Raw genomic sequence first — 25,617 nt, forward strand, 5'->3', positions numbered from 1 at the left:
GTTCCTATGTTAAACAATACTGAGAATAAGCAAAAATAAGTTAGCTGCTTGCTCCAGTAAACACTTGCTCCTGGAAGACAAGACTATGAACTAGCTAAAACAGCTAACTTATCAAGACCAACACTTGCTCACCAAGCTTCACTTGCTCTCGCCTTGCTGTGCCTATCAATTCAAAGCTATGATGTCATAAACTCTGCCCAGTCCCTACCAGTTCCTCACCTTTATAGAGCCTTCCTAAACCCGCTCAGTGCTGGCCTGAAAGCCTTGTAAATAGTCTCCCCAACCTCTGCCCAGAGCACTACCAAAACTCTGTCAAGGAAGTGTTCTCCATTGCTACAATGTCTAATAAACTTAACTTTGCTTGATCAACAGGTCTTTTTGTTACATTTTGGTGAGTCTACGGTTGACAAGTTCCTGAGGCTCTCTAAAAGATAAACGTTCTAAATGCAAAGATGTTTATAGCAACATTATTTACAATAGTGAAAAACTGGAAACCACTTACATATCCAAGAAATGAATAAATCATAGACAAATAAATCATCAAACAAATATGTGTCATGACAATGACAAATATTTAGTTGGAAATCTGGAAACTTAGATGTGAAAAATATTACATGAAAATATTTGAATATAAAATTATTTACTCCTGGGGGCCAGCCCAGTGGCCCATCAGTTAAGTATGCATGCTCCTCTTTGATGGCCTGGGGTTCGCCAATTCGGATCCCGGTTGCGGACATGGCACAGCTTGACAAGCCATGCTGTGGTAGGCATCCCACATATAAAGTAGAGGAAGATGGGCTTGGATGTCGGCTCAGGGCCAGTCTTCCTCAGCAAAAAGAGGAGGATTGGCAGCAGGTATTAGCTCAGGGCTAATCTTCCTCAAAAAAAAAATTATTTACTCCCTCTGATTACTTTGATACAAAAAATACATGTAGGGACTAAGTGGGACCACTGAGAATGTCAAATGTAGTGTTTAGTTGGTGGGCTCATGAATTTCTTTGTATGGTGTAAATTTATTTCTAAGCATATGGAGGCCATACAAACCACACTGTGCAAGTGAAGTTTGGAACAGAGGGAGTGGGGAGGTTCCAGGTTGTTCAGCATTTACCCAAAGGTTGGGGATCACTAATTCAAAAGGAGGATTGGAAGCTAGATCTGTACTCTTTCTTTACATTTTTCTGCAAGTTCCTCATGACTTTGGGCTTACCATTCAGACACAGAAAAATCAGGTTTTCAGCCCAAGAACAAGAGAACTCCCTGAAGGGAAAAAAAGCAGATGCTAGAGTAAAAATAAAGGAATTTTTGCAAGTAGCTGACCTGCAACTGTCTGAGGAAGTAGAGGGAGAATACGAGTTCACTGTGTTCAGGGCTGGGAGGATGATCAACCACACCATTTTTAAAGAGTGCTGGTGCTATGATGAGGCCGAGCATTGACTATGGTGTGAAATTCCAGAAGCTCTATGTCCTGTGAGGAGAACCCACAGGCAACTGGTGAGATAAATGCCTGAGGTCCTGAAGGGGGATTTGGGTGATGCACCGCAGGACCCCCTTGTGCTGACAAATCTGCCTGCTTCATATAGTAGGTTCAGCAGTAAGTACTGATGAGTTCTGATGAAAATCCCATAGAATCAAGTTCCAATACATATTAATTCTGTTTCTCCTCTGATTCTGCTCATGCTGATCCTGTCTCCCAGAGACCTACTAGCCCCTGGAGGGGTTGGAACCATGTCTCATACTTCTTCCATAGGCAGTGTGGCCTAATGCTAAGGTTTGGACTTGAGTAGCAGGTGGCCCTGGAGTTGAGTCCAGCTTTGCCTCTTTCTGTGGATCTTGGGCAAAAGTGTCAGTCCTTCCCTATGTTAAACAGAAGCCTTGCTTTCCAATGTCTAAGTCTAATATCTATTTTTTGGGCAAGTGATAAACAAGAGTGGCTTCGGAAGAATGAAAATAGCTCCTTCTTGGCGCTCTTAGCTCTTCCAGCCCTGCTCCTTTTCCTGTGTTACCTCAGCCCTATGATGCCCAAGCCATGACTTCAGAACCATCCCCTCCCCCTTCCTTTCCTTTATCTGACCCCAGTATCAATCCACTTCCAAGTCCTGTCTATTCTGTCTGCTTAAGGTCTCTCAAGTCTGTTCTCCACTCTCCTTCCTCACTGCTACTGCCTTGAGGTAGGCCACCAGCCTTCGGTCACATTCCCTAGAAGCAGACACTGAGACAAAGACTCATGTACTAGTGACGTAGTAAGAAAGTCCTCTCAGGAGAGACCTGTAAGAGAGTTGGGACATGGAAGGGGAGAAACCAAGAAGGAGGATCATTTCAAGCAAAGTCTCAGTCTCAGCCTGATTCTGTGGATGAGATTTAGTGTATGAAATGCACCTCAGCATTTGTCCCAACAAATTCTGGAACAAAGATTGGAAGGGAGCTGGGCTTTCATATCCCCACAACCACCAGTCATTGGCTAAGTGCTGCCCCAAGGAGATGTAAACTCCCAGTCACTTTCAGATCCTTGTGTTTATAGGCAGAGTAGCTCCAGTAGCCCCAGGACAGTCACAGGTACAGTCATTAGCAGCAGAGCACACAGAAGCTAGGCAAGAGGTTCCAGAAATTGCAAAAGGGAAACAACGGTAAGAGGAGAGTTAACAGCATCCATTATACTACTTCTTGCCTAGAATGCCCTTCCTTAAACATGTATGCCTTTGCTCAGCTAACTCCTACTGATCATTTAGGACTTAGAAGCAAGGATGTTGCTGTCCCCAGGAAGGCTTCCTATCTACCTTGTTCCCTAGCACCTTGTGTCTACTTGAATGGTAACATTTATTGTGCTGTATTGTAACTGTCTGTTTATGTGTCTGCTCCTCTAGTTTAGACTCTGGGCATCTTAAATTCAGAGCCTGTATCTTGATCACTACAGTATTCCCCATGCCTAGCACAGTGTCCATCTTATGGTAGGTTTTCAGTACATAATTAAAGAGATTTAGATTGAGTTTCTTGGGAAATAGACTCTAAGACACTAAGATTTGCACACAGAGATTTATTGGGAAGTGCTTTCACAACAACACCTGTGAGGAAATGCAGAAAACATGATGGAGCAGAGGGAGAAGTTGAACTGCAATGCAGTTGCAATAGAGGCCTCAGTGATCTCTGGAGTTGGGATGGCATTTCAGAGATATCCCAAATCAAAGCATTGGAGCCATTGTATCCCTATATCAATTGGATGTGGATGACCTTGAGGTTGGGAAGTGTCACCTTGAGTAAGGCAGCTACCTTTGCCTGAGGGCAGTACACGGAGAAGGACACAAAAGTGGGCCATCAACAGCCAACAGTCCAGTAGCTGGGGAACTAATACTTAGTTCCTGAAGGAGGATTTGGTAGTCTACCACAGCATTCACTTCAGTCCACTCCTTGTGTTTCTCAGATCCACTTGTTTTAGTAAATTCAGCCCATCTGGGAACTGTTCCTCCAGGGTTATGGTTGACCTCTTTGCCTTGGAAAACATTAAGAGGAAGGTTAGTAGGATGAACTACTGCCTCCATCACTGTGATAGTCTCAAGGCCACAACTGGTACACATCATCTCCTTCCTCTATTAACCTATTCTAGATAATCTTTGATTCCGCTGGTCTAGGTCACTTATCTGCTAGAGTAATCCCTTATCCCTGAGGAGGCTGAGTTCCTGGGCATTATGCCCAATTCCTTGACTGCTGCACTTGTCCATTTCTCATAAAAATTTGGCAGAAGAGTACTAAGAAAAGATTCAGTGGATCACCTGGGTGCTAACCACATTCTTCTATGCCCTTACTATTTAATAGCAGCCCTACCTCCTCCTGAGGCAGGTTGATTACCTCTGCCAGGATGGTGACTCCTTTCTTTGTCTGCTGGTCTCCTGGCACAAGTAGCTTAAGGTTGAATAGGATTCTTGCTGTGTCCTCTGGTGGAAGTATCCCTCTTCTGGGAAGCAGGTCCTCTAAACCCATGAAGTCCAGAATTGCAGGGATAGAAAGCACCAATTCCTTAATTAAGAGTGATAATATGTGGTGCCACTCCTACTTCTACTCCCTGGTTTCCACATCCGGGTATTCTACCTATTGGAGACGTAGCAAAATATAATAATTATTGATTTAGAGGGTATAGAGTAACCTGGAGGATGGTTTTTATCTATGGAGGATATCATCTTTAAGCTGGCTCGCAGCTGTGCCTTCAAAGTCCCTCCCATTTGCTCTGTCAGGCTGGTAGCTTCTAGGTAGTGAGATGTGAGTTCTCCATTGTACCACCTTTGCTGTGAAATGGGCTTCCTGGTCTCATGCATTGTTATACAAATGTCGGTGGATCAAATACTCTGAAAGTCCCCATAGTTATGTTGGCAAAGACCTTACAGGCAGGAAATATGTGTCAGTTCTAGTCAAGATGAATTGTTTCTCCTTCCAGGTTGGAAGGGGCCCTGTGTTATCAACATGCCACCAAGTGGTGGTTGGACTCTTTGAGGAATGAAATGCATTTAAAAGATCAATGGCCACATACCAGGTACTTAAGCCCATGTTAATCTGTTTTAGCAAAGATACCACATTTAGCACAGCAGTTTCACCTGGGTATACTACTTGGTTGAGTTTGCACTGTCATCTTTCAGGATCTGTCTGGGTTTTGTAGGGGCCAAACTGGTGAAATTAAATGGGGATATGATAAGGACAATGATCTCTGCATCTTTTAGGTCTTTAATAATCTCATTATTTTCCCCAGGGTACAATTTTGTTTTTGATTTTACTCTCTTGGCTGAGAAGTGAGTAGTTTCAGGGGCTCCCACTTGGCCTTCCCCACTATTGTAACCTACGTCACAGGCCAATGAATCAATGTGGGAGTTCTGCAAACCACGAAGTGTATCCAGGCTACTTATAAATTTAGGAACTAGGGAAATGACTGTGCTCCACATCTGAGTCAGGCTCTGATTATTACTCAGCCCCCATACACTCGCATTCTATTGGAGGAACATAATGAAGCTGTTGCACTGTGTCCAACAGTCTTCAAATTGTCTGGATCTTTCACCTTCTCCAGTGCACTGTTACCCAAGCAAATGGCCACAAGTGCCTTTAAAGAAGGACTTGGGGAATCATTACTGAATGCACTTGCTGTGGGGTTACAGAATCCTTCCTCTTGGGGGCCCAGGCTCTTCTTCAGTCATTGGATTCTGAGTATGAAAGCTGCTCAAGTATGGAAACTGGGTAAGGGATAGTGACTTTTTATTGAGGCTGCCATCATGGGCCTCCTAATCATCCATCCTTGATTTCTTTTGATTGAATGTGCAGTTCTCTCGTGGGTTACCCATCTGTTTTGCCACTTAGGTTTCTGTATTCTATTAACCAATTCTATAGCTTGCTGCATTTCTTTCATTAAGATACTTGTGCCCACTTTGCTTCTGAGGGTTAAGTGCTACCACCTGACTTCTATTATTTTGGCATCCTATGAGGAAGTCCAGTTGTCTAAAAGCATCTCCTACTGTTAGCCCCAGCCTACAAAGACTAGTCACCACTAAGCTTTTCCTTGATGCTCGTGCCTCTCTCACCAGTGCATTCTTGACTGCTCTGATAAATGGAGTGTCCTCTGGGCTCTCCTACGGAGCAGAGTCAATGCAGAGAGTGGGTCGAGAGAATGGTCAATGGATTAGACACAAGTGGATTCAACACAAGATGGAAGCGAACCTCATGTGATATGGGGAGAACAGGCACAAATACCACAGTCCAAGAAGGCAAGGTCTCCTGACTGGAGCAGAAAAGTACCGCCCTCTAGGGCTTTCCCTAAGAGCTGGGCTGACAACAGGGCAGTATCAGGACAATTTTAGGTTGTCATTAAGTGGCTGGTAGGAGTATCTAAGGTTATAACCAGTCTCAGACTCAGACTCCATTATATAAGAATCAGATTTTTCTAATGATTCTTATGCTTTTACTTTTTATGAAGTAAATTTATCACCTCTCTTAGGTTCAATTAGCTGAAGAGGAAGGCAATACTGAAAAGTAAATTACAATAGCCACTTGAAGTTGATGAACTAAAAGGAAGCAACTCAGAGAGACTCTGTGATTTTTTTACTTGGATCATCTAGTCCCTGAACACAGAGGCCAGAGGTGAAAGGTCTAGCTCAGAGCCTCCTCACACCATGTGGTTCCTTCATGCTCAGTAAGCTGCTCTCAGGACCTGTCTCCAGTGCCAAAATGCCAGCTACCATTGCCTGTACCAATTCTGCTCTTTGAGCTCCACCTCCTGTGTGATACTGGATGCTTGGCTGACACCACTGCCTGCAGGCTAGACCTCTAAGTGGATTCTGTGGGGCTCCATCCCATCCCCTTTTTCAGAGTTGATGCACCCACCCTTCAGTTGCTGGAAATATTAGCTGCTGATGGTTCATAGCTGCACTCCTCACTGGAAATCACCCTCAGCTATAGGGAATTGCCTGTACAGGCTATGCCCCCTTCCAGGGGCTAGCCCATAGCCAATGGCTGGCTGATGTAGAGATATAAAAGCCTGCTCTTCATCTCATAGTTTGAGTCAAGTCTGAAGGGCCACCCAGCTCCAGACCTGCTTATAGGGTTTTACCTAATGCCTCATTTGCAACCTCAACGGGAGTCGGCTTCTCTCTCTGCCCAGTTTTGCCACCCTCACCCCCTTACAGCTGGGTCTACTGAATACAATCTCTAACAATCTTGCTGCACAAGTTTGTTTGTTGAACAATCTCTGCAGCTGAGTCTGTTTTAAGGGAAGCCTGTCTAAGACATCCTCCTACTGGGAGTCAGGCTTGTGCTTGCTATAGAATCACAGGAAACAATTAAACCCATTAGGGGGTGGGGAGGCCTGTGTTCAGCCAGGCCTGTGTCCGTCACTAATAGGGTGACCCTGGGAATGTTCCGCCACCTCTTGGGTTCCCAACAAGAATGAGGAAAGAAGACAGGTTGTCTCTGATAGTCAGAGAGGTGGTGGAAAGTCCAACCCTACCACACATAAACACACATAATATAGACTAATATAGTATAGATACATGTATATATATATACACGCACAATGATAGATAAAATATACAAACATACAGATTTATTAAGAAAGATGTAAGCCAGGTTTCTCATTGTCAAAGAAGGGAGTTACAAATATAGAAAGGAAGAAAACTGGAAGAACTCCATGGTATTGGATTAGAATTAGAAGATTCAGTGTGAACTACTCATGAATATTAATATATAAATATATACATATAGATATATAAATATATACATCTAGAGATAGAATAAATACTATAGATGTAAATGTATACACACGTGTATAGGGAATATATATACATAATATATTTATTTATTTACGTGCAAATATTCCCTAGCTCTGTGCACTGAGAGGACCTTGGAGCTACGTAACACCTCCAACAGAAATGTTCCAAGATCTAGTACCGAGAACCAAGATCTTGGCTTCTAAATTCTATCCTCCAGTAAAAGAACCAGAACTCGACTGTGACAAGAAAAATTATGGGATGAGCTTGGAATAATTTATGCCAGAAAACACAGAAGTGCTCAAAGAATTATGCAGTTTTCATCAAAAGAACATAGAAGATAGTTGAAGAGTCTTTCACTAGTTAAATCCGAGACAATTTGAGATTAATAATTAAAAAAAAGATCTCGATCTGATCTGTAAATTTAACACAATCATTATCAAAATCCAGCAGGCCTTTTTGCAAAAATTGACAAGCTGATTTTAAAATTTATATGGAAATGCAAAGGACCCAGGACCACTTTAAAAAAAAAGAACAAAGTTGGAGGATTTAAACTTCCCAATTTAAAACTTAGTATAAGAGAGGGATTGGCAAGCTTTTTTGTAAAGGGCTAGATGGTAAATATGTTAGGCTTTGTGGGGAGTATTGTCTCTGCCTCAACTATTCAACTTTCCTTATAGTGTATTCACAGTGTTGTGCAATCACCGTCACAATCTAATCCTAGAACATTTTGCCACCCCCTAGAAAACCCTGTACCTATTAGCAGTCACTTCATTTCCTCACCCCATCTCCCCAGCCATAAGCAACTGCTACTCTACTTTCTGTCTCTGTAGATTTGCCTATTCTGGACATCTCAAATAAATGGAATCATACAATATGTTGTCTTTTGTAACTGGCTTCTTTCACTTAGCATAACGTTTTCAAGGTTAATCTATGTTGTAGCATGTATCAGTACTTCATTCTTTGTTACAGCTGAATAATATTCCATTGTATGGATATATCACAATTGTTTATCCATTCATCAGTTGATGGACATTTGGATTATTTCCAGTTTTTGGCTATTATTAACAGTGCTGTTATGAACCAAGTACAAGTTTTTGTGTAGACAAATGTTTTCACTTCTCTTGGGTAGGAGTGGAATTGCTGGATCAAATAGTAGCTCTATGTTTAACCTTTTGAGTAGCTGCCAGACTGTTTTCCAAAGTGGCTGCACCATTTTATCTTCTCCCAGCAGTATATAAGGGTTCTAATTTCTCCACATGCTAAACAAGACTTGTTATTATCTGTCTTTTTTATTATAGCCATTCTAGTGGATGTGAAGTGTTTCCTCATTGTGTTTTGATTTGCATTTCCCTAATGACTGATGTTGAACATCTTTTCATGTACTTATTGGCCATTTTTATATCTTCTTTGAAGAAACATCTATTGACATGCTTTGCCCATTTTTAGTGGGTTATTTTGTTATTGAGTTGTAAGAGCTCTTTATATAGTCTAGATACATGTCCCTTATCAGATATATGATTTGCAAATATTTTCTCCCATATGTGTGTTCGTTTTCTTGATGGTGTCCTTTGAAGCACAAAAGTTTTTAATTTTTTTTTTTTTCTGAAGAAGTTTTGCCCTGAGCTAAAATCTGCTGTCAATCTTCCTCTTTTTTTATGTGCCCCCCCCCCCCCCCCCCAGCACAGCATGGCCACTGACAGATGAGTGGTGTAGGTCTGTGCCTGGGAACCAAACCTGGGCCACCAAATCAGAGCATGCTGAACTTAACAACTAGGCCAGTGGGGCTGGCTAAAAGTTTTTAATTTTGATGAAGTCCAAATTTTTTTGTTACTTGTGCTTTTAGTATCATATCTAAGAAATCCTTGCCAAATCTGTGGTCAGGAAGATTTATCCTATGTTTTCTTATAAGAGTTTCACAGTTTTAGCTCTTACAATTAGATCTTTTGTCCATTTTGAGTTAATTTTGTGAGGTAGTATTCATTCTTTTATATGTGAATATGCAATTGTCCCATTATCAAACTGCCAGACTTAATGGTCTATTATCCTTCTTCTTGTGGTCCTATTTCCAAGGTTTTCTGATTTTTTTCATCAAAAATTCAGTCAAAGCTGAATTTAGTCATTTTAAGTCTCAACATGATATCACAAATTTCCCAACAATTGTACAAAATGTCCCCTTGGGACAGTTTTAAATTAGGCTCATGCAAGAAAATGCACATTTCATTTGAAAGCTTTTGTGCAAGGTGTGCCCAAGCCATCAAATCCAATTAAACAGGACCAAATACCTTAATAGTTGAAGACTTAGTTTTTCATCAGGCAGTCTCTAGAGAGTTTCCAAGCTAATAAAATGTGAAATTCCAAGAAACCAATTCTTTTTTTTTTATCCCAGCCAAGAAAGATTGGTACTAAGTAATTTGGAAGAGGGTCAAGGGTGATTCAATTCATTACAGCATTGACTCTGAGAGGGAGGTGCCAACTGCATTTGCTCTTGAAGGATAAGTGCTACCTTGACCTGTGGTGATGAACCAGGGTCTCTGGTTGATGGGAAAGAGTAGGCAGTAGTTCTGAGATAGAATAGTGTGGAATATGTGGAGGGAAAGACGTAGAGGGCAGTTAGACTTACAAAGGCATGCTAGGACAGACTGGAGGGAAGAGAGCTCAAATGCTTGGCTGAAGAAATATGAAGGTGTTGTTAATGAAAATTACTTGGAAGGAAGGCAAAAGGTAGGTGACACATACTTTCAATGTCATACTGAGAGTTAAGGGGGGTGATGGTCTCATTCAAGAGTTATGTAATAACCTGGCCTGAGGGAAGGTGCCTTTGTTATTTATTATCACTTACGGGCTTAGACTCTGAAGTTATATGCTGGATATTATCCAGTAGAAAAGATAACCCCAAAGGTTGTGGTTTGATGGACCTGCTGAACATGAACCAGTGTTATATCTAATCTAATATTCTAATTCTAACATTCCCTTTTTTCTCCTAATATTCCTTTATTAATGCCTGTGAACACCCAGTTCCTCAACATGCTCCTTGAACCAGCTTTACCATTTTACTGGCTCCCTCATTAACAATTTAATAAATCTTTGACACATGTTCATTCTGTATTTGTATAAGTCATGTTTTCAACTTTTTGAAAATTATACTTTGCCAGGATTCAACTGTGATGACTCAAACTGATCAAGGGTTCTTAAGTGTCCTCTGAGAAAAAAAAGCAGCCCTCACTCCAAGGAGCCTAACTCTAAATTGTCATTGGATTTCTCATTCTCCATGGATTTGTAAAGAACTAAATAAAAAAATCTAGGGAAATGTATTCCAAGGGAGTGAGAGGCTCTTTCCTGAGGGCTATGATACTACAGCACAGTACAAACCCTACAAAGCCAGACATGGCAGGTGAGCCAGACATTCTCACATAAGCATGTGTTTAAGAATAATTTCAGGCAGTCTTTCATCTTAGCCCCTGCCCTGGCTAGCTGCTGCTCCATTGTTGAAAGTCCATATCAACGCATTCAGATGCTCATAACTCAGCACACAAAGCTGTCTGACTACAGCTTTGGCTCTCTGCAGGAAAGGAGAGAACAAGTATGGCTTTAAGAATGGTCTATGGGGCCGGCCTCATGGCGCAGCGGTTAAGTTCTCACATTCTGCTTTGGCGGCCCGGGGTCTGCTGGTTCGCATCCCGGGTGTGGACATGGCACCACTCATCAAACCATGCTGTGGCAGGCATCCCACATATAAAGTAGAGGAAGATGGGCATGGATGTTAGCTCAGGGCCAGTCTTCCTCAGCAAAAAGAGGAGGATTGGCAGCAGATGTTAGCTCAGGGCTGATCTTCCTCAAAAAAACAAACAAACAGACAAAAAAGAATGGTTAAAATTTACTAACAAACTCACCAATGGGGCTAATGTTCAAGTACATACAATCCGAAGTTACTAAGAAACTCACTAATGGTTCAGGTATGGTCCAAAGTTACTAACAAACTCACCAATGGGGCTAATGTTCACTTCCTGGAAATGCCCTCATCTGCCTCCTTTTTTGTCAGACAAATAACTATTCATTATTCAGTGCTCATGTTCCTATTTGCCATCTGGAGTTCTTCTTTGATGAAGTGCCTATTCAAACTTTTTTACTCATTTTTAAAATTGTGTTGTTTTCTTATTATTGACTTTTGAGAGTTCTTTACATAGTCTGGATTCAAGTCCTTTATCAGATGTATGCTTTGCAAAGATTTTCTCCTAGTTTGTGCCTTGCCTATTCATTTTCTTAACAGTGTCATTTGAAGGGTGAAAGTTTTTAATTTTGATGAAGTCCAGTTTATCAATTTGTTCTTTTATGATTTGTGCTTTTATTGCCCAAGTCAAGGTCACAAAGGGTTTCTTCTGTTTTCTTTTAGAAGTTTATAATTTGAGGTTTGACATTTAAGTCTATGATTCATTTAGAGTTAATTTTTGTATATGGTGTGAGATACAGATCCAAGTTTGTTTATTTATTTTTGCATATGGCAGTCCAACAATCCAAGTAACCCTTGTTGCAAAGGGTATCCTTTCTCCACTAAATTGCCTTTATGCCATTGTTAAACAGTCAGCTGTCCATACATGTGTGGGTTTGTTTTGGGACTCTATTCTGTTCCTTTGATATATGTGCCTATCTGTATGTCAAAACCAAACTCTTTTGATTACTGTAGCTTTCTAATAACTCTTGTGATTAGGTAGTATTAGCCTTCCAACTTTGTGTTCTTTTTCAGAGTTGTTTTGACTGTTCTAGTTCTTTGAATTTCTTTGTGAATTTCAGAATCAGTAAGTCAATGTTTTCAAAAAAGCTTGTTGTGATTTTAATTGGCATTGCACTGAATCTATAGATAAACTGGGGAGAATTGACACCTTAACAATACTGAGTCTTTCAATCATAAAGAAGGTATATCTCTCTATTTATAAGATCTTTTTAAATTTCTCTCAACAGTATTTTCTAGTTTCCAGTGTACAGGTCTTTCATAGCCTTTGTAAATTTATCCCTAAGTAGTTAATATTTTTATATTGTTAATGATATTGTTTGGTTTTTTTGAAAGATTTTATTTTTTCTTTTTTCTCCCCAAAGCCCCCAGGTACTTAGTTGTATATTCTTAGTTGTGGATCCTTCTAGTTGTGGCATGTGGGATGCTGCCTCAGCATGGCTTGATGAGTGGTGTGACGTCCACACCCAGGATTCGAACTGCCGAAATCCTGGGCCACCGAAGCAGAGTGCGCGAACTTAACCACTCGGCCACAGGGCCAGCCCCAAAAGATAGTTTTTAAAATTTCAATTTCAGATTGTTCATTGCTAGTATGTAGAAATACAATTGACTCTTTTATCTTTGGTTTCTTCCTTTAAACAGCTTTATTGAGATATAATTCATACACAATAAAATCCACCCATTTAAAGAATATAATTCAATGAATTTTAGTATATCCACAGACCCTCACCACTAATTTTAGAACATTTGTTACCCCCCGCAAAAACACCTCATGTCTATTAGCAGTCACTCCCTCCTTCACTCACTTCCATGAGCCACAGGCAACCACTACTCTGCTTTCTGTCTCTATGGATTTGCCTATTCTTACATTTCACATGAATAGGATCATACGATATGTGGTCTTTTGTGGCTGGCTTCCTTCACTTAAAACAATGTTTTTAAGGTTCATCTGTTGTAGCATATATCAAATTTTATTCCTTTTTACTGATGAATAATATTCCCTTGTATGGATATACCACGTTTTGTTTATCCATTCATCAGTTAATGTACATATTTGGGTTGTTTCCTAACCCATAGTATTGTTTTTGGTTATTATGAATAATTAATAATGCTGCTAAGAACATTCATATACAATTTTGGTGTGGATGCATGTTTTTATTACTCAAGAGTGAAATCTTTGGGTCACATATTAACTCTATGCTTAATATTTTGAGGAACTGCCAGACTATTTTCCAAAGTGGCTTCACAATTTTACATTCCTACCAGCAATGTATGAGAGCCCTAATTTCTCCCTATCTTTGTCAAAACTTACTATTGTCTGCCTTTTTTATTCTAGCCATCCTAGTAGATATAAAGCAGTATTTTATCATGGTTTTGACTTGCATTTCCCTAATGACTAATGGTCTTGAGCATTTTTTTCATATGCTTATTAACAATTTGTATATCTTCTTTGGAGAAATGTCTATTCAAATTCTTCACCCAACTTAAAGTTGGGTTATGGATCTTTTTATTATTAACTTGCAAGAATTCTTTATATATTTAGAATATAAGTTCCTTATCAGATATAGGACTTGCAAATATTTTCTCCCATTCAGTGGGTCTTTTCACTTTCTTTTTTAAAGGTTGGTACCTGAGCTAACATCTGTTGCCAATATTCTTTTTTCATTTTTTTTTCTTCTTTTCCCCAAAGCCCCCCAGTACATAGTTGTATATTCTAGCTGTAGGTCCTTCTGGTTGTGCTATGTGGGATGTCACCTCAGCATGGCCTGATGAGTGGTGCCATGTCCACGCCCAGGATCCGAACCGGCAAAACCCAGGGCTGCTGAGGGGAGCGCGCAAACTTAACCACTCCGCCACGGGTGGGCCCCTCTTTTCACTTTCTCGATGATATCATTTGCAGCACAGAAGTTTTAAATTTTTATGAAGTCAAAATTATTTTGGCTATTCTAGTTCCTTTGCCATTTCATATAGTTGACTCATGATTTTTTAAAGTTTACTCTACTAATCTCTTTTAATTACCATATTTAGATAATTTACATTTAATGTAATCATTGATATGTAGGGCTGAAGTTTGCCATTTTATTTTTTGTTTTCTTTGTTCTTTCTGTTTTTCACTTTTCTTTTTTCTTTCTCTTGTTTTCCTATGAGTTAATTGAGGTTTTTTTTAGAATTCCATTTTGCTTTATCTATAGTGTTTTTGAGTGTATCTTTTTGTATAGATTTTTTGGTAGTTGCTCTAGATATTACATTATACATACATTACTTATCAGTCTACTGGTTTTAATATTTTACCAGTTCAAATGAAGCATACAAACTTTACCTCCCTTTATGTCCCTTTACCTTCCCCTATTTATAATTGTCTTAAATATTTCTTCTATATATACTGAGAACCACATCGGCCAATGTTATATTTTTGCTTCAATTGTCATATATAATTTAGAAAACTTGAGAGAAGGAAGTTTATCGTATTTACCAATTTTTTCTCTCTCTACTGTGCTTTCATTCTTCCTGATATTCTAAGTTTCCATCTTTTATCATTGCCCTTACATTTCAAGAACATTCTTCAGCAATTTTTATAGTAGGTTTAGTGATGACAAATTCTTAGTTTTTCTAAGTTTTCTGTAATTTCCCTTCATTCCTGAAGGATAATTTGACCAGATGTAGAATTTGGAGTTGACAGTTCTTTTCTTTCAGCACTTAGAAAACATTGTCCCACTTCCTTGTGACCTTCATGATTTCTGATGAGAAATCTAATGTCATTCAAAAAATTTCTCATATGGGTATTATTTCTCTCTCATTGCTTTCAAGATTTTAAAATTTGTCTTTAGTTTTCAGACGTTTAAGGACGATGTACCTTGGTGTGGATTTCTTTGGGTCTATCCTGTTTGGGATTTGTTCAGCTTCTTGAATCTGTAGGTTTATGTATTTTGACAAATTTGGAAAATTTCAGCCATCATTTCTTCAAATACTTTTTCAGCCTCACCTTCTTTCTCCTTTCTTTCTGGGACTCTGGGTTACACAACATAGATCTTTTGTTATAGGTCCACTGGTCCCTGAGGACCACTTTATTTTTTTCAGTCTATTTCTTTGTGGTTCATATTGGGTAGCTTTTATTGTCTTATCTTCAAGTTCACTAGTTCTTTTCTCTGCCGTCTCCATTCTACTGTCGAGCTCATCCATTGTGCTTAAAATTTCCATTTGGTTCTTCTTTATATCTTCTATTTCTTTGCTGAGACTTTCTATTCATTTTCTTCAAAGGCGTTCATAATTGCTTGTTGAGGCATTTTTATGGTGGTTGCTTTAAAATCCTTGCTAGATAATTCTGACATCTGAATCATCTTGATGTCAGCATTTTTTAATTGTATTTTATCACTCAAATCAAAATTTTCCTAGTTTTTGGCATGATGAGAGATTTTTTAAAAAACTGTATTCTGGACATGTAGAGTGTTACTAGACTCTGGATCTTATGTAAATCTTCTATTTTAGCAGGCTCTGTCTGACACTGTGCCAGAAGGGAATGGAGTGCCACCTCCTTACTGCCAGGTGGGGGTTAAATTCTAGGTTTTCCATTTGACCTTTTTTGACACTCCAGAGGGGAGCAGGGTCTTGTTCCTGTCGGATGGAAGTGGGATTTCTGGCCTCCCACTATGCCTGACACCACCTTAGTTGGGAGGAGGAAGGGTATCTTGTTAGGTCCTGCAATTATAGCATGGTAGGGGAGACCTCATTATTGCTGGATGGTGGTAAAAATTTCATGTTCACACTCAGCCTCCTCTGCTACTGAAAGGAGGGGTACATTTTTACTGTTGGTTTGGAGTAGAAGTCTAGGATTCCCATATGGCCTCCACTGACAATGTAGAGGCCTCAATACCAGCAGGCAGAGTTGAAAAATCCCAACTTCCCATTCAGTCTTCTCTGATCCTACCTCTCTGGAGGTGAGGAGGGGTGCCACATTACAACTGGGTGGGAGTGGAACTCTAGGCTCCCCACCCCTGAGGCTTTGCTGACAGGAGTAGGGAGGGACCATGGTTTTGTTCTATATTGTTTGGCAGGGCTGGGCAGTTACTGTCTAAAAGTTTTCTCTCTTGCTAGTTTGCCCCTTTCTTGGGCCATTGGCTAGAGAGAGGCTTTTGGGGGGTTTTTTTGGTATACTCCCGTTGGCCTTTCTTGGTTGCCAGCTTCTCCAGCACCCAGTCTAGAGTATATGAGGCAAAAAGAGAAAAACAAGGTATCTCACCACTGTGTCATTCTGTGGTCCCAAGGTCCTAAGCCAGTAAGCCTTCAGAGTCATTTTGGTTTATTTTATGCATAATGTCCAGGTTTTTAAGCTGCTCTTAGTGGAGGAATGTGTGTTACTCCATCTTCATCTGGAACCAGAAGTCAACATTGTCTTTCTGTCTAGGTACAACACACATCTCCCCATCTCTTAACACTTTACTTTCCAGTTTTCTTACTACAGGATTTGCTTATTTCTTATTAAGTTTATAAGTTTTGTTGCCATTATGAATGGGATTTTCTTTTTATTACATTTTAAAATTGGTTAATACTAAGGAAAGCTGTTCATATTTGTGAGGAAAGAGTTAATAGTGCAGGTCTGGTTGCTCAATCTTTGCATGCCTCTTGGGGAACCTGGAACCCTGTTAACTCTCAGCCAACCACTGGGAATACGGGCTTCAGACTGTTCTTTATGTTACTGACAATGTTTTATATGCCCAGAACAATGGATGATGCTCTACCAGTTTATCAGGTTTGTTGTGCACAAACACCAAGATTGATAATGTGCTTTATTTCACTGTTAGGGTCCTGAGTTTCAGTTGCCATGGATGGTCATATAGCCAGAACAGTTGCCTACATGACTAATCTCTGATAAAAGCTTCAGACCCTTGGATCAGAGTGGGTTTCCTTGGGCAGAGACATTTCTTATTTTTTTTTTAATTTTTATTTTTTTCGGATGTACATCATATTTCGAATTCTGTATACATTACATCATGTTCACCACCCAAACACTAATTATAGTTCATCCCCTCACATGTGAGCCTAATCACCTCTTTTGCCCTCCCCCCTCCCTCCTTCCCTAATGATAACCACCAGTCCAATCTCTAATGCTATGTGTTCCTTTTTTTTTTTTTTGTCGTTTTTATCTTCTACTTATGAGTGAGATCATATGGTATTTGACTTTCTCCCTCTGACTTCTTTCACTCAGCATAATACCCTCAAGGTCCATCCATGGTGTCACAAATGGCCGGATTTCGTCATTTCTTATGGCTGAGTAGTAGTCCATTGTGTATAAACAGCACATCTTCTTTATCCATTCGTCCCTTGATGGGCACCTAGGTTGCTTCCATATCTTGGCTATTGTGTATAATGCCGCAATGAACATAGGGGTGCAAGCATCTTTACGCCTTTGTGTTTTCAAGTTCTTTGGATAAATACCCAGCAGTGGAATAGCTGGATCATGTGGTAGATCTATCCTTAATTTCCTGAGGATACTCCATACTGCTTTCCATAGTGGCTGTACCAGTTTGCACTGCCACCAGCAGTGAACAAGGGTTCCCTTCTCTCCACATCCTTTCCAACATTTGCTGTTTCCTGTCTTGTTAATTATAGCCGTTCTGATCAGAGTGAGGTGGTACCTCATCGTAGTTTTGATTTGCATTTCCCTGATAGCTAATGATGTTGAGCATCTTTTCATATGCCTGTTGGCCATCTGTATATCTTCTTTGGAGAAATCTCTGTTCAGATCTTTTGCCCATTTTCTAATCGGATTGTTGGTTTTTAGTTGTTGAGCTGTATGAGTTCTTTGTATATTTTGGATATTAACCCCTTATCTGATATATGGTTTGCAAATATCTTCTCCCAATTTTTAAGTTGTCTTTTTGTTTTGTTGCTGGTTTCCTTTGCTGTGCAGAAGCTTTTTAGTTTGATGTAGTCCCATTTGTTCATTTTTTCTTTTGTTTGCCTTGCCCAGTCAGACATGGGACTTGAAAATATGCTGCTCAGACCAATGTCATAGAGCGTACTGCCTATGTTTTCTTCTAGAAGTCTCATAGTTTCGGGTCTTACATTCAAGTCTTTAATCCACTTTCAGTTGATTTTTGTACATGGTGTAAGGGAATGGTCTACTTTCATTCTTTTGCATGTGGCTGTCCAGTTTTCCCAAAACCACTTATTGAAGAGACTCTCCTTTCTCCATCGCATGCTCTTGTCTCCCTTGTTGAATATTAGCTGTCCATAAACGTGTGGGTTTACTTCTGGGCTCTCAATTTTGTTCCATTGACCTGTGTGTCTGTTTTTGTGCCAGTACCATGCTGCTTTGGTTACTATGGCTTTGTAGTATAATTTGAAATCAGGGAGTGTGATGCCTCCAGCTTTGTTCTTTTTTCTCAGGAATCCTTTGGCTATTCGGGGTCTTTTGTTGTTCCATATAAATTTTAGGATTCTTTGTTCTATTTCAGTAAAAATGTCGTTGGAACTTTGATAGGGATTGTGTTGAATCTATAGATTACTTTAGGAAGTATGGACATTTTAACGATGTTAATTCTTCCAATCCAGGAGCACGGAATATCTTTCCAATTCTTTGTGTCTTCTTCAATTTCTCTCAACGTTTTATAGTTTTCGGTGTACAGATCTTTCACCTGTTTGGTTGTTTATTCCTAGGTATTTCATTCTTTTTGCTGCAATTGTAAATGGGATGTATTCTTAATTTCTTTTTGCTACTTCGTTATTAGTGTATAGAAACGCAACCGATTTTTGTACATTGATTTTGTATCCCGCAACTTGACTGTATTCCTTTATTATTCCTAAAAGTTTTTTAGTGGACTCTTTAGGGTTTTCTAGATATAAAATCATGTTGTCTGCAAAGAGTGACAGTTTCACTTCTTCTTTTCCAATGTGGACCCCTTTTATTTCTTTTTCTTGCCTGATTGCTCTGGCTAGGACTTCCGATACTATGTTAAATAAGAGTGGTGACAGTGGGCAACCTTGTCTGGTTCTTGTTCTTAGAGGGATGGCTTTCAGTTTTTCTTCATTGAGAATTATATTTGCTGTGGGTTTGTCATATATGGCCTTTATTATGTTGAGGTATTTTCCTTCTATACCCATTTTATTTAGAGTTTTTATCATAAATGGATGCTGTATCTTGTCAAATGCTTTCTCTTGGGCACAGACATTTCATGTGTCTGTGTAGTTTGCTGCTAGAAAGAGTGTACCCTGTGTGGCTGTAGGAGAGGAAAGACTTGGAAGCCTGTCTGACTTCTCCAGACTTCACTCAATGCATGTGTTTGTTCTGTTGCTCTTACTCTGTATCTTTTACCGTATTAAGCCTTAGCGGTGAGCGTAACCTGCTACTGAGTCTTGTGAATCATTCTAGTGAACCAGCTAACTTTAGAAAGGTCATGAGACTCCAGAAACAATTTTTAAAAATAGGCAATCTTATATCCGAACACACTGATGTCAAACTTTTATCAGGGCTAATAGTTTGCGAGCTGATTTTCTTAAATTTCTTAGATAGACCATATTGTTTGTGGAAAATGTGTAATATTTTCCTCTTCCTATTTATAGGTTTTAATTAATTGATCTGGTAGGCAGTCTAGTACAATACTGTCTAACAGTATACTTGTTTCTACTTTTAATAGGAAAGTTCCCAATGTTCTATCATTAACTATGATGTTTGCTTAATTTTCTAAAAAACATTTTCATATTAAAGTTTTCTTCTATCCCTAGTTGACTAGGGGTACTTATCAGTAATGAGCGTTAAACTTCATTCATGTTTTTTACGTTTTTTGAGATAATCATATGAATTTTTCTTCTCTAATGCAGCAGGTTGGCATATTTTTTAGGCATAGATATTTGACTATCTTTTATATCTTCTGTGGTTATCCAACCTGATTCTCCTTGATCTGTTTGGGAATTTTCATTTTTCCAAGAACATCATGCAGTGTCTACTTTTTCTTTATTTCATTTAAAAATTGAACTTTAAACGAAATAGCCAAGAATAATACTAAATATGAATTTTCAAAAAAGATCCTTTTATATGGACATACTAAAATAAACATTTAAATAATAATGTTAATATTAATAATAATCTTAAGTGGTCTTTGTTACTTAACATCAAATAATCTGCTTAATCTATGCCTCATCTTATACACAGGCTTTTCCCCTCCAATTATGAAATATTTATTACACAGAACTCTCTTTGAGGTGCTGCATTAAATGTGATTCTTATACATTTGGTTGCAATATTTCTTTCTAATATATTCTGTCAATAAATTTGGTACCCATCTGTGCAGACATCTCTAGGCTTCTCTTTTTAGCTGTTATGTCTGACCAGAACTGTGTAGATATTTTCCGCAAACAATATTTCCCATCCAAAGTGCTCTTTCAGAACTTTGCCACTTCCCTGATAAAGAGGTGGAGTTATGGTCCCTCTCCTTGAACTCAGGTGGACCTTGTGACTGCTTCAACTAATACAGTACAGTGGAAGTAAATGCTATGTGACTTCTAAGGCTAGGTCATAAAAGGCAAACAGCTTTCACTTGGCTTTCTTTCCTGGGAGGTTCACTATGAGAAACAGCCACTATACTATGAGAAAGCCCAGCCACAAGAAGAGGCCCAGTAGGAAGAACTAAGGACCTTGGTCTAACCCCTGGCGAAGCTGCTAGCTAACAGCCTGCATCAACCGGCCAGCAACATGGGTGAGCCACCTTGGAAACGAGTCTGCTAGCTCTCAGTAAAGCTCTCCCAGCTGATGCCACGTGGCACAGAGACAATCTTTCCCTGCTTGAGTCCTGATCAGACTGAAAATTTGTGAGCACAATAAACGACTCTTTTTGTTTTAACCCACTGTGTTTATCATGCAGCAATTGATAACTGACAAATCTGATAATGTAGCTGAGATCGCTTCTAAATTTGTTCATTCATTTAAAAGCTTTATTCTCACAGCTTCCATGAGACCACACTCTCGTTTCTTTTTAACCTCACCTTTGTCCTTTTGCTGGCTTATCATTCTTTATGACCTGTAAATACTAATCTTCCCAAATGCTCAATCCTGGGCCCTGCCCTGTCCTCTTATCTGCTCTTTTCTCTAGTTATATTTTCTCCCTAGGTGATCTCATGCAGTCCTATAGCTTTAAATATCACTTGTATACTAAGGACTCCAAAATCTATATCTCCTTATGAGCATTCCTCTAAATTCCTGACTGGTATTTTGAACTGCTCACTTGATATCTCCATTTGAATGTCTAGCAGCATTCTCTGCCTTAATATGTTCAAAGCAGAATTATTAATCCCACATCCCCTTAATCTATTTCTCCTCCAGTCTCCACCAATTGCCCAGTTGCGGAGGTAAAAAATTTAGGATTCCTCTTTGATTTCTTTCTTTCTCTCACTCCCCACATCCAAACCATCAGCAATATTCACAGACTAGTGTGTATCTCTCTGCACCTTTTTCATTGTTCAGATATACTTACACAAGCACTTAGATTAATATGCATATATATGGCTTTTGGTTTAACTGAAATAGACTCCAACTACATATTACTGTGGAACTCACTTTTTTCAATTGACATCCCTGTAAGTCAGTAGATACAGATTCAACTCTTTTTTTCCTTCTAATTTCTTAATGGATCTCTAAACATATACAAACATCTGTAGTTTTATATGTATATATATATATGGGATCACAATATATTTACTGGGGTGTGGTGGTAGTACATTTTCCTTATTTTTTTTTTCTCTCACTTCCTCCTTCCTTCATTCCTCCCAACGCCCAAATCAAGATAATCCAACTAAATGGTATATATCTGCTCCTCTCTCCATACTCATAAAATCAAATAAACATATGCATATATATGTACGTTTACGTGTAAGTCTAAGCATCTTGCTGGTTTCCCACTCAACAAACCTAAAACCTTGTGAAAATTCCTCCAGAACACCTGGTATAGTGAAAATTCATTCTTTTTAATGACAGTGTAATATTCCTTGTATGGACATTCCAAAATGTATTCATCCACTCCCTTATTTATGAGCATTCACTTTATCTCCCTCAATACAAATAATGATACAATTAATACCTCTGTACATTTAGTCTACGTACAAGTGCTTTTATTTCTATGAACTAGAATTTCAGAAACAGAATTTGCTGGGTCAAAGGATACATGCACACAGTTTTCATTAAATAGCAAATAAACATTAATCATGCATAGGGTAGACAAAATAACAGTAAAACAAATATCTATACACTTACCACCCAGTTTAATAGAACTTTACCTGTTCTCTGAAGCCTCCCGTGTGCCCCATATGATCCCTTTCCTCCTTTAGAAAAAAAATTATCCTGAATTTTTTCTTTACTTTTCCCTTGCTTTCTTGAGTTTTGCCACATTTAATTCCCTACACAATCCGTTGTTTGACTCGTAAAACTTCATATAAGTAGAAAAAAATGACATATTCTTTCACACCCTTTTTTCCTGCTCAGTATTATGTTCCTGAGATTTAACCATTTTGATAAGTGTAGCTGAAAAGCTCATTCATTTTCAGTGTTGTTTAATCATCCACGATATATACTACAGTTGATGGACATTTGCCAATACTGCTATGAACATTCCTGAACATGGCCTTTGGTGTAAACGTGCAAGAGTTTGTCTAGTTTGCATATCTAAGAGTGTAACTGTTGGATTGTAGGGTATGCCCATATTCAACTTTACTAGGTAATGCCAAATTGTTTTCCAATTAACACTCCCACCATCTGTGTATTGTGCCTGATTTCCCTGAAACATCTTTTCGTGTTTCTTGGCCATTAATTTTTCCTCTTCTGTGATATTTGTCAATTTAAAAAATTAGGTTGTCTTTTTCTATTAATTTGCATGAGTTCTTTATATATTTTAGATCAGTGCTGTCCAACAGAAATAAAATGCAGGTCACAAATGTAATTTAACATGTTCTAGTAGCCCCATTTAAAAAAGTGAAAAGAAACAGGCAAAATGAATTTTAATAATATTTTTTACTTAATAATACAATTTACTTAACCAAGATAGCATTTCAACAGATAATCACTAAAAATCTTTTTGTACTAACTCTTTAAAATCTGGTGTGTATTTTATACTTACAGCACATCTTAATTTGGCCTACCTACACTTTTAAGTACTCAACAACCACACGCGATTAGTAGCTACTGTACTGGACAGCATAGCTCTAGATACTTTGTTGTTGTTGTTAGTTACGTGTGTTGCAGATCTTTCCTTCCAGTTTACGATTTTTCCTTTCACTTTCTGTTTTTTGATGACAAAGTTTCAAGGGAGTTGAATTTTGCCTTATTTGGTTTGCACTTTGAATTTTAAGAACATTTCCCTTATCACAAGGGCATGTGCCAAAGATAGTGTATTATTCTATATTTATTCTAAACCTTTTCAAGTTTCGCCTTTTATATTGAAGTCTTTAATCCATCTGGAATTGACTTTTAGGTAGAAAATGAAGTAAGGATCCATTTCTACTTTCTTTCCAGATGAATAACCAATGGGATAACCTAGCTCCAACATTTTGGTGTTGACGTTGTTTTGTAAATTGTATGTTTTATTTATTTGCACTTTCTACCTTCTAACTCCTGGCTGGACTATGGAAATACAGTTGATGTTTTTATCTGGTGAACTCAAAAAATTGTCTTTAATCCTAAGTATTATTCTGGAAATTATTTTGGGTTTTCTCAGTAAACAATCATATCACCTGAGTGAGGATCATTCCCACCTTATAGAGGCTGCCACATTCCTTGGCTCATGGCCCCTTTCCCTCATCCTTCCATTTCCTTCCATCCAGCAACAGGGAGGTTGAGTCCTCGTCTTTGTCCTTCTGCATCTCTCTGACCAACTCCTTTGCCTTCCTCTTCCATTTTTAAGGATTTGTGATTTGATTGGGCCCACATAATCCAGGATAACCTCCCCATCCCAAGGTCTATAACTCAGTCCCATCAAAGTCCCATCAAAGTCCCTTTTGCCATGTAAAGTAACATACAGGTTCTAGGGAGTAGGGAGTGGACATCTTTGGGAGCTATTATTCTGTCTACCATACCATCATAATTTGTTAATATGGTGAATTACATGAAAAATTTGCAGTATTAAACCCAAACTTTCATTCCTGAAATAAACTCAACTGGATCATAGTTTTTACATTTTTAACAAATTGCTGGATTTGCTTTAATAGCATTTTGTTCAAGATTATTGCATTGCTGTTCAAGAATGAGAAGAGCTTATAATTTACCTTTCTTGTCCTGTCCTTGACTGTCTGGGTCTGTTTGTCCTTCCATCCATCTATCTCTTCCTCCCTCCCTTTTTTTGAGGGAAAATTGACTACTGATTCATTTTTTAATGGTTCTAGGACCAAACAGGTTTTCTATTTCTCACTGAGTCAATTTTGCTAATTTGTATTGTCTAAAAAGTTGTCTAAGTTGATCTAAGTATTCAAATTTATCAGCATCAAATTGTTCATTTTTTTGTTAATTTTATAATTTCTTCAGTTTCCACAGTTTTGTCCCTCTTTTCATTCCTTATTCGTATCTTATATTTTTTCTCTAATTTACCAGAAGTTGGTCAACAGACTTTTAAAAGAACCAATTCTTGGCTTTGTGCATCTTTTCCATTGTATGCCTTTTCTTTCTTTCATTAATTTTGTACTTTCATCTTTATTATTTCTTCTACTTTAGTTCTTAAGTTTGATATGTAATTTGATGGTTTTGTCTTTTTCTTCTCTAATGTAAATATTTAAATACCTAAATTTCCCTCTAATTACTGCTTTGGCTATCTTCTACAATTTTGCTACTTAGTTATTTCATTATTCTTTAGTTCCAATTATGTTGTGATTCCTTTATGATTTTTTCCTGACCAATGAGTTATTTACCAACGTGCTTTTGAGTTCCAAATGTGTTTTTCCCCCCAGTTAGTGATTTCTAACTTAATTGCATGGTGGTAAGAGAATGTGATCTATACAACATCAATCATTTGAAATTTGTTGAGAATTACTACATGGATTTATATGTGGGCAATTTTCATAAACATTCTACACATGCATTAGATGGATGTGAATCCTCTGTTGAGTGCAACACTTTATATATGTCTAATAATTCAATCTTATTAATTATGTTGCTCATATCTTCTGATTCTTATTTGCAAGATCTATCCATTATTTTGAGGTGTGTCAAAATCTCCACTACCATGGTAAATTTATCCATTTTTCCTTGCAATTGTCAAATTTTGCTTTTTATATTTTAAAGATATGTGATCGGTGCATACATGTTTAGAATTCCAACGTCCTAGGATCCTGAACTTTCTATCATATTTAGTAACCTTTATTTATTTTTAGTTTTATGTTAACATAGCTCGACCAGCTTTCTACTGTTATATTAGCCTGACATATTTTTCCATCCTTTTTTTTTTGAAGATTAGCCCTGAGCTAACTGCTGCCAATCCTCCTCTTTTTGCTAAGGAAGACTGGCCCTGAGCTAACATCTGTGCCCAACTTCGTCCACTTTATATGTGGGACACCTACCACAGCATGGCTTGCCAAGCAGTGCCATGTCTGCACCCGGGATCCGAACCGGTGAACCGCGGGCCACCAAAGCCGAATGTGTGCACTTAACTGCTGGGCCACCAGGCGGGCCCCATCCTTTTTTTA

General features: G+C 38.6%; 1 long non-coding RNA gene across 2 annotated transcripts in view; it reads right to left on the minus strand.

Moving 5' to 3' along the window:
* Positions 1–2,093: 2,093 nt before the first annotated feature.
* LOC124226773 (uncharacterized) overlaps positions 2,094–25,617 on the minus strand; it is a 28,950-nt gene continuing 5,426 nt past the window's right edge. For both annotated transcript variants that reach the window (XR_006885358.1, XR_006885359.1), the window contains 2 exons: positions 3,841–4,080; positions 2,094–3,484 (listed from right to left, as the gene is read on the minus strand). This is a non-coding gene — a long non-coding RNA (uncharacterized LOC124226773). The remainder of the gene's footprint in view (positions 3,485–3,840; positions 4,081–25,617) is intronic.

The sequence above is a fragment of the Equus quagga genome, chromosome 1 (genome assembly GCF_021613505.1).
Source record: "Equus quagga isolate Etosha38 chromosome 1, UCLA_HA_Equagga_1.0, whole genome shotgun sequence".
Lineage (NCBI taxonomy): Eukaryota > Metazoa > Chordata > Mammalia > Perissodactyla > Equidae > Equus > Equus quagga.